Genomic DNA, 11001 nt, shown 5'->3' with positions numbered 1-11001 from the left:
AATTGTTGCTTGTCCCCAAGCAACTAAAAACAAAATAGGATAAAAAGAAGAGAATATACAATAAATCTCAAAATATCAATGAAACTTAGTTCTAATTAGATGAGCGGGGCTAGTAGCTTTTTGCCTCTGAACAGTTTTGGCATCTCACTTTATCCTTTGAAGTTCAGAATGATTGTCATCCATTAGGAACTCAAAATTTAGATAGTGTTATTGTTTTTCCTAGTTCAGTATGTTAATTCTTGAACACAGCTACTTTATGAGTCTTGGCCGTGACCCTAAGCAACTTGTTTTCCAGTATTACCACCGGATACATAAATGCCACAGACACATAACTGGGTGAACCTTTTCAGATTGTGACTCAACTTTGCTAGAGTCCCCAGTTAGAGGTGTCCAGAGTTCTTAAGCACACTCTTTTGCTTTGGATCACGACTTTAACAACTCAGTCTCAAGCTTTTCACTTGGACCTTCATAACACAAGCACATGGTTAGGGACAATTTGATTTAGACGCTTAGGCCAGGATTTTATTCCTTTGGGCCCCCTATCCATTAATGCTCAAAGCCTTGGATCCTTTTTACCCTTGCCTTTTAGTTTAAAGGGTTATTGCCTTTTTCTGCTTGCTTTTTCTTTTTCTTTATTTTTTTCTCCTATTTTTATTTTTATTTTTATTTTTTTCGCAAGCTTGTATTTTTTACTGCTTTTTCTTGCTTCAAGAATCAATTTTATGATTTTTCAGATTATCAATAACATTTCTTTTTGTTCATCATTCTTTCAAGAGCCAACAATTTTAACATTCATAAACTTCACTATAAAAAATATGCACTGTTCAAGCATTCATTTAGAAAACAAAAAGTATTGCCACCACATCAAAATAATTAGACTAATTTCAAGATAAAAGTCAAAATCCATGTACTTCTTGTTCTTTTGTAATTAGGAACATTTTTCATTTAAGAAAGGTAAAGGATTTATGGGACATTCATAGCTTCAAGGCATAGACACTAGACACTAATGATCATGTAATAAAGACACAAACATAGACAAACATAAAGCATAAAAATTGAAAAACAGAAAAACAAATAACAAGGAAATTAAAGAACGGGTCCACCTTATTGATGGCGGCTAGTTCTTTCTCTTGAAGATCCTATGGAGTGCTTGAGCTCCTCAATGTCTCTTCCTTGCCTTTGTTGCTCCTCCCTCATGGCTCTTTAGCCCTTTCTTGTTTCATGGAGGATAATAAAATGCTCTTGGTGCTCCATCCTTAGTTGCTCCATATTGGAACTTAAATCTCCTAGAGAAGTGTTGAGTTGCTCCCAATAGTTGTGTGGAGGAAAATGCATCCCTTGAGGCATCTCAGGGATTTCTTGATGAGGGACTTCCTCATGCGTTTGCTGAGGTCCATGAGTGGGCTCTCTTGTTTGCTCCATCATCTTTTTAGTGATGGGCTTGTCCTCTTCAATGAGGACGTCTTCCTCTATGACAATTTCAGCTAAACTGCATAGGTGACAAATGAGATGAGGAAAGGCTAACCCTGCCAAAGTGGAGGACTTGTCAGCCACTTTGTACAGTTCTAGAGGTATAATCTCATGAACTTCCACTTCCTCTCCAATCATGATGCTATGGATCATAATAGCCCGATCTACAGTTACTTCGGATCAGTTGCTAGTAGGAATGATAGAGCGTTGGATGAGCTCCAACCATCCTCTAGCCACAGGCTTAAGGTCAAGCCTTCTTAGTTGAACCAGCTTCCCTTTGGAGTATCTCTTCCATTGTGCTCCTTCCATACAGATGTCCATGAGGACTTGGTCTAACCTTTGATCAAAGTTGATCCTTCTTGTGAAAGGATGAAGATCTCCTTGCATCATTGGCAAGTTGAATGCCAACCTCACATTTTCCAGACTGAAATCTAAGTATTTCTCCCAACCCATTGTGAGCCAATTCTTTGGGTTTGGGTTCATACTTTGATCATAGTTCTTGGTGATCCATGCATTACCATAGAACTCTTGAACCATTAAGATTCTGACTTGTTGAATGGGATTGGTGAGAGCTTCCCATCCTCTTCTCCTAATCTCATGTCGGATCTCCGGATATTCGCTCCTTTTGAGCTTAAAGTGGACCTCGGGGATTACTTTCTTCTTGGCCACAACTTCATAGAAGTGGTCTTGATGGACCTTTGAGATGAACCTCTCCATCTTCCATGACTCAGAGGTGGAAGCAATTGTCTTCCCCTTCCTCTTTCTAGAGGTTTCTCCGGTCTTAGGAGGTGCCATTAATGGTTATTGAAAACAAAAAGCAATGCTTTTTTCAACACCAAACTTAAAATGTTTGCTTGTCCTTAAGCAAGAGAAGAAAGAAGAGAGTAGAAGAAGAAGAGAAGTGGGAGATGGAGGCTTGAGATGGTTCGGCCAAGGGGGTGTTGAGTGTATGTGATGTGTGAAAATGAAGGAGGAAGGAGGGGATATTTATAGTGTAAGATAAGGAGTTGGTTCGTGTGAGAAGGGTTGGGTTTGGGAGGGAAATGGTTTGAATTTGAGTGGGTTGGGGTAGGTGGGGATCATGTGGGGTCAACAGATCTTGAAGTGTCAAGGATTTTTTTCATCCATGCACCTTGCTGGCGTTAAACGCCCTCTATGTGCCATTCCTGGCATTTAAACGCCAGGCTGATGCCCTTTTCTGGCGTTTAAATGCCAGTCTGTTGCCATTTTTTGGTGTTTAAACACCAATCAGCATGCCAGTTCTGACATTTAACGCCTAGAATGGTGCCAGACTGGGAATTTAAACGCCCATTTTTCTACCTTTACTGGTGTTTAGACGCTAGTTTGCCTGCCAGTTCTGGCGTTTGACACCCAGAATGGTGCCAGGCTGGGCGTTAAATGCCCATTTTGGTATCCTTATTGGCGTTTAAATGCCAGTAAGCTCGTCCTCCAGGGTATGCCATTTTTTTTTTGCTGTTTTTGATTTTGCTTTAATTTTTGCAGTTATTTTTGTGACTCCACATGATCATCATCCTAAAGAAAACATATAATAACAATGGAAAATAAATGAAAGAGTAAATAATATAGATAAATAAAATTGGGTTGCCTCCCAATAAGCACTTCTTTAATGTCAATAGCTTGACAGGAAGCTCTTACAGAGCTTCACAGGTGCTCAGAGCATGATTGTGGCATCCCAACACCAATTTTAGAGTTTGAATATGGGGGCTTTGCTTGACTCTGCATGGAGAGAATTGAATGAAGCTTTTCATGCTTCTTCCCCATGTTTACAGAAGAAGATCCTTGTGTCTTAAACATAAGGTAGTCCTCATTTACTTGAAGGACTAGCTCTCCTCTGTCTACATCAATCACAGCCTTTGCTGTGGCTAGGAAGGGTCTTCCAAGAATGATGGATTCATCCTCATCCTTCCCAGTGTCTAGGATTATGAAATCAGTAGGGATGTAAAAACCTTCAACCTTTACCAAGATATCCTCTACAAGTCCATAAGCCTGTTTCTTTGATTTGTCTGTCATCTCCAGTGAGATTCTTGCAGCTTGTACCTCAAAGATTCCTAGTTTCTCCATTACAGAGAGTGGCATGAGGTTGATACTTGATCCTAGGTCACACAGAGCCTTTTCAAAGGTTATGGTGCCTATGGTGCAAGGTGTCAAGAACCTTCCAAGATCCTTTTTCTTTCGAGGTAACTTCAGCTGAACCAATGCACTTAGTTCATTGATGAGCAATGGAGGTTCATCTTCCCTAGTCTCATTACCAAATAATTTGGCATTCAGCTTCATGATTGCTCCTAGATACTGAGCAAATTGCTCTTCAGTAACATTTTCATCCTCTTCAGAGGAAGAATATTCGTCAGAGCTCATGAATGGTAATAGTAAGTTTAGTGGAATCTCTATGGTCTCTAAATGAGCCTCAGATTCCTGTGGTTCTTCAATAGGAGACTCCTTGTAGTCCAGTGGACATTCCATGAGGTCTTCCTTACTGTGAATCACGTCCTCCACTTCTATAGGTTCGGCCATTTTAGTTGTATTAATGGCCTTGCACGCTCTTTTTGGATTCTCTTCTGTATTGCTTGGGAGAGTACTAGGAGGAGTTTTAGTGATTCTTTTACTCAGCTGACCCACTTATGCCCCCAAATTTCTTATGGAGGACTGTGCTTCAGTCATGAAACTGAGGGTGGTCTTAGATAGATCAGAGGCTATGTTTGCTAAGTTAGAGAGGCTCTGCTCAGAATTCTCTGTCTGTTGCTGAGAAGATGATGGGAAAGGCTTGCTATTGCCAAACCTGTTTCTCCCACCATTATTGTTATTGAAGCCTTGTTGAGGCTTCTATTGATCCTTCCATGAGAAATTTGGGTGATTCCTCCATGAAGGATTATAGGTGTTTCTATAGGAATCTCCCATGTAATTTACCTCTTCCATTGCAGGATTCTCAGGGTCATAAGCTTCTCCTTCAGAGGAGGCGTCTTTAGCTTACAATCCAGTCAAACTATGAGAAATCATATTGACTTGCTGAGTCAATATTTTGTTCTGAGCCAATATGGCATTCAGAGTATCAATCTCAAGAACTCCTTTCTTCTGAGTCACACCATTATTCACAGGATTTCTCTCAGAAGTGTACATGAACTGGTTATTTGCAACCATTTCAATGAGTTCCTGGGCTTTTACAGGCATTTTCAGATGAAGAGATCCACCAGCAGAGTGGTCCAATGACATCTTGGATAACTCAGACAGACTATCATAGAATATACATATGATGCTCCATTTTGGAAACATGTCAGAAGGACACCTTTTGGTTAATTGCTTATATCTTTCCCAAGCTTCATAGAGGGATTCACCTTCCTTCTATCTGAAGGTTTGGACGTCCACTTTGAGCTTACTCATCTTTTGAGATGAAAAGAATTTGGTCAAGAAAGCAATGACCAGCTTGGGCCAAGAGTTTAGGCTTTCTCTAGGTTGTGAGTCCAACCATGTTCTAGCTCTGTCTTTTACAGCAAAGGGGAAAAGCATAAGTCTGTAGACCTCGAGATCAACCCCATTGGTCTTAACAGTATCACAGATCTGCAAGAATTCAGATAAGAACTGATGAGGATCTTCTGATGGAAGTCTATGAAACTTGCAGTTTTGCTGCGCTAGAGAAACTAATTGAGGCTTAAGCTCAAAGTTGTTTGCTCCAATGGTAGGAATTGTGATGCTTCTTCCATAGAAGTTGGAAGTTGGTGCAGCATAGTCACTAAGCATATTCCTTACATCTCTAGCATTGTTGTTATTTTCGGCTGCCATGTCTTCTTCTTTTTCAAAAATTTTTGTCAGGTCTTCTCTAGAGAGTTGTGCTTTAGCTTCTCTTAGCTTCCTCTTCAGAGTCCTTTTAGGTTTAGGATCGACTTCAACAAGAATATCTTTATCCTTGTTCCTGCTCATGTGAAAAAGAAGAGAACAGAAAAGAAGAGGAATCCTCTATGTCACAGTATAGAGATTCCTTTTTGTGAGTAGAAGAAGAGAAGAAGAGAATAATGAGGTAGAAAGAAAATAAAGAGAATTCGAACACACAGAGAGAGAGGGTTCGAATTTTAAGAAGGAGAGAAGTGTTAGTAATTAAATAAATAAATAGAAAGAGATGAGAGAGAAGAGAAATTCAAAAATATTATAAGAAATAAATTAAAATTAGAATTTAAAACAATTAGTTAATTAAAAAGGTTTTTTGAAAAAGTTGTTAGTGGTTTTTGAAAATTAAAGAGAGAAAAGCAGTTAATTGAAAAAGATTTGAAAATAAATTTTGAAAAGATAAGAAGTTAGAAAAAGATTTTGAAATTAAGTTTTGAAAAAGAAATTTAAAAAGATTTGATTTTTAAAATTGAAGTTGATGACTTGACTAACAAGAAACTAAAAGATATGATTCTAGAATTTAAAGATCGAACCATTCTTAACAAGAAAGTAACAAACTTGAATTTTTTGAATCAAAAAATTAATTGTTAGTGATAATTTTGAAAATTATGAAATAAGATTAAGAAAAAATTTTTGAAAATTTTATTTTGAAGAATTTTTCAAAAATATTAAAAAAATAAAAAAGATTTGATTTTTGAAAAATATTTGAAAAGATAGAATTTTTTTAAATTAAAATTTTGGCTTGACTAATAAGAAACAACTAAATTTTAAAAATCTTTGACTAAGTCAACCCAAAGTTTCGAAATTAATGAGTAAGATAAGGAAAAGATATTTTTTGATTTTTTTGAATTTTAATGAAGAAAGAGAAAAACAACAAAATGACTCAATACATGAAAATTTAAGATCAAAACAAAGAAAACATGCAAGAACACTTTGAATGTCAAGATGAACATCAAGAACACTTTGAAGATCATGATGAACATCAAGAACTTATTTTTTTTGAAAAATTTTTAAGAAAAGAAACACACGTAAGACACCAAACTTAGAAATTTTTAAACTTTTGACTTTAAAAATTCGAAAATGCATATGAAAAACAAGAAAAGACACAAAACAAGAAAATCACAAGATCAAACAAAGACAATCATCAAGAACAACTTGAAGATCAAGAAGAACATATGCATGAGTTTTCGAAAAATGCTAGAAAAATAAAAACATGCAATTGACACTAAACTTAAAATTTGACTCTAGACTCAAACAAGAAACACAAAAAATTTGTGGTTTTTATGACTTTTATTAAATTTTTGAAAATTAGAAAAAATTTTTTTTGAAAGATTTTGAAAATTTGTTGAAAATAGAACAAGAAGAAAATTACCTAATCTAAGCAACAAGATGAACCGTCAGTTGTCCAAACTCGAACAATCCCCGCCAACGGCGCCAAAAACTTGGTACACAAAATTGTAAATCACACTTTTCACAACTCTGCATAGCTGACCAGCAAGTGCACTGGGTCATCCAAGTAATACCTTACGTGAGTAAGGGTCGATCCCACGGAGATTGTCGGCTTTGAAGCAAGCTATGGTCATCTTGTAAATCTCAGTCAGGCAGATTCAAATGATTATGAGGTTTGATAATAAAAGGATAAATAAATCGGAAAATAAAATAAAGTTACTTATGTAGTTCCTTGGTGGGAATTACAGATAAGCGTTTAGAGATGCTTTGTTGCCTCTGAACCTCTGCTTTCCTATTGTCCTCTTCCAATCATGCATACTCCCTTCCATGGCAAGTTGTATGTTGGTGGATCACCGTTGTCAATGGCTACCATCCATCCTCTTAGTGAAAACATGTCCTCAATGGTTTCCCGCATGGCTAATCAGCTGTCGGTTCTCGATCGTGTCGGAATAGAATACATTTATTCTTTTGCACACTGTCACTGTGCCCAACAGTCACGAGTTTGATGCTCGTCACAGTCATCCCATCCCAGATCCTACTTGGAATACCACAGACAAGGTTTAGACTTTTCGAATCTCAAGAATGCTGCCAATTGGTTCTAGCTTATACCACGAAGGTTCTAATGTCATGGATTCGAATGCTCTGTTGTCAGGAGAGGTGATTCAGATCCGTGGGTCAGAGACCAAATAGAGTATACTCCAGCTATCGTCCAATGACTACGTTAAACATTATGTAGACTGCTTTGTGGTTGTCAGGCATGCGGATCTTGGCTAAGCGAGTAATGAAGATTGGGTGATTGTCACGGGTCACCCCTCCATTCTGGCTTAACTGAATTAAGTACAAGAGTATATCATGGAGAAGAAGTAGGCGTGAAGTGAATAGAAGAACAACAATACTTGCATTAATACTCGAGGAACAGCAGAGCTCCTCACCTTAATCTGTGAGGTGTAGAAATTCCACCGTTAAAAATACATAAGAACAAAGTCTAGGCTTGGCCAAATGGCCAGCCTCCCAAATGGCATAATACAATCGAAATAGGATTTAAAGACCTGATCTAAGGATCGAAGAATGGTCCAAAAGATGTGAATACAATAGTAAAAAGTGCTATTTATACTAAACTAGTAAACTAGGTTTACAGAAAATGAGTAAATAGTGCAGAAATCCACTTCCAGGGTCCACTTAGTGTGTGTTTGGGCTGAGCAATGAAGCTTTCACGTGTATAGGCTTTTCTTGGAGTTCAAACGCCAGCTTTAGTGCCAGTTTTGGCGTTTAAGTCTAGCTTTGGTACCAGTTCTGGTGTTTTACGCTAGAAAAGGGTCTTTGGTGGACGTTTGGACGCTAGTTTGGGCCATCAAATCTCGGGCAAAGTATGGATTATTATACATTGCTAGAAATCCCAAGATATCTACTTTCCAACGCAATAGAGAGGGCACCAATTGGGTTCTTACAGCTCCAGAAAATCAACTTCGAGTGCAGGGAGGTCAGAATCCAACAGCATCTGTAGTCCTTTCTTTGCCTCTGAATAAGATTTTTGCTCAGGTCCCTCAATTTTATCCAGAAAATACCTGAAATCACAGAAAAACACACAAGCTCATAGTAAAGTCCAGAAATATGATTTTTGCATAAAAACTAATTAAAATATACTAAAAAGTAACAAAAACATACTAGAAACTATGTAAAAACAATGCCAAAAAGCGTATAAATTATCCGCTCATCATTTTTCAGGTTTTATAAGGCAGGAATGGCTTAGAGGATGGAAAGGAAGCATGTAAAAGTGGAAGGAATACAAGAAATTGAAGGAACTGCAAAGCTGTCAAGCGTGACCTCTTCGCACTCAATCGATCATAACTTGAGCTACGGAAATCCAAATGAGGTGGTTCTAGTTGTGTTGGAAAGCTAAAATCTGGGGCTTCGCAACATTATATAATTTGCCATAGTTAACCTGGCAATCAGGGATGCACACGTGCAAAGCACGCGGATGTGCGCATCTACGAAATTCCCATCGGCGTGCATGCGCACCTGGCATGTACGCGTGCATGAGCCGCGATCTGTACGTATCAGAAATCACTCCCAGCGATTTCTGGGCTTCTTTTGACCTAGTTTTTGGCCCAAAAGACACAGATTAGAGGCTATAAAGTGGAGGAATCAATCCATTCATTCAACACACAACTTCTCATTCACACAATTTTAGGTTTTAGATGTAGTTCTCTAGAGAGAGAGGCTCTCTCCTCTCTCTTAGGTTTTAGGATTAGGATTTCTTCTTCTTCTCAATTCCAAGTTCAATGTTCTTTTAATTTAGTTTCTCTTTTATTTGTTTATGAACTTCATGTTAGATTTGATTTCTTTATTTATTGCAATTTGAGGTATTTTATATTTATAATTTTAATTTAGCTTTTTACATTCTTAGCTTGTGTTGAGTAATTGGAGACACTTGAGTTATCAAACACCTTGTTGATTGAAAATTTGAATTCTTTGCTTATTGATTTGAATTCCCCTAACTCTAGTCTTTTCTTAGGAATTGACTAGGACCTGAGGAATCAAATTGATTTATCCACTTAACATACCTTCATAGTTAGAGGTTGACCAAGTGGGAGTGACAGAGGCGGAAATTGACCGATTAAGAATTTAATGGAATAAATACGTTGCAAGTACAGTTCTTAACTAGTGAAAATCCGCTTATCAATTTAAAAGAGTTGTCACAAAATTAGAATAAAAATACTGGGAGTATGAATCCCAGGTCGTCTCCCAATGAGTTGACAAAAGAGTGCAGCTTCTTGGTTAGAGGTTTTCCAAGAATTTTTGAGTTTGAAAAACAGGAAAATAAATAAGAGAATTTATATAATTTAAATAAAGATCTTGACCGGGAGAAGATTAATTGGAAGTTCTATCCTTGTTGGATTTTTCTCAAGATCAATTGATAATTGGTAGTTGTTTCCACTTAGTTATCCTTTACTAAATAAAGGAAGGTCAAGTAAATTGAAAGTCAACTTCTATTCACAAGTTTTAATCTTCTCCCTTGAGAAGGATTAGCGTTAGTGACTAGAGATTCAACCAACAATAAACCTAATTACAATTTGACTCTTGAGTATTCCAACTCAAGGTTCTCCTTTTAATCAACTCCCAATCAAGTTGGGAAACTACTCTATTATCATAAATGTAGACTTCATAAAATTAAAAGGAAAAATAAAGAAAGACATGATAAACAATAATCAAAAGATCAATTAAAAATAAAAATAGTTCTTGTATTAATAAACTCTAAAATTAATCCAATTGTAACTCTGGACAAATTAAGGATATGAAAGAGTAAGTGAAAAGTAAGAAAACAAACTAGAATGACGAAGTCTTAGCAGAGGTAACAACTCTTCTCAATATCCAAATCCAAAAGCAAATAAAATTCTAAGAACTATCAATATGTAGTGCGAAAACCTAGAGAAGGAGTAAAATTGGATCTAAAAACTAAAAACTAGCCTAATGAGAATCTCCCCTTGAGTCTCTGCATGTTCCCTGGCTTTAGTCTGTGTTTCTGGGCTGAAAACTGGGTCAAAATGCGGCCCAAAATCGCTCCCAACGTGTTCTGTTAATTATGCAGATCACGAATGTCACGCGTATGCACCGCCCACGCGTGCGCGTCATTCAGCATTTTCCTTGCCATGCGTTCGTGTCGTCCATGTGTTCGCGTCATTCGTGCAGATTCCAATCCACGCATTCGTATCAGGCACGCAAACGCGTCATTGCGATTTTCTCATTTCGCGCGGTTGCGTGAGGCATGCGTCCACGACAGTGTTCGCTGGTCATCTCCTTGATTTCTTGTGTTCCTTCCATTTTTGCAAGCTTCCTTTCCATTCTCTAAGCCATTCCTGCCCTAAGAAACATGAAACACTTAACACATGGATCACAGCATTGAATGGTATAAAAGAGAATTAAAATACACAATAAAAATATCTATAGGAAGCAAGTTTACAACCATAGATCAACTTTGGGAAGGAATTGTAATATCATGCTAATCATATAAATAAGTGGTTAAAGACTTGATAAAACCATTCAATTAAACACAAAAAAATCATAAAATAATGGTTTATCAATCTTCCCACACTTAAACATTAGCATGTCCTCATGCTTAGTTCAAGAAGATAAAATAAATGAGTAAGGGAAATGTAAGACTGCAATGCAACCTATATAATATTA

The sequence above is a fragment of the Arachis duranensis genome, chromosome 3 (assembly GCF_000817695.3).
Source record: "Arachis duranensis cultivar V14167 chromosome 3, aradu.V14167.gnm2.J7QH, whole genome shotgun sequence".
Lineage (NCBI taxonomy): Eukaryota > Viridiplantae > Streptophyta > Magnoliopsida > Fabales > Fabaceae > Arachis > Arachis duranensis.
This window is presented reverse-complemented; position numbering follows the sequence as displayed.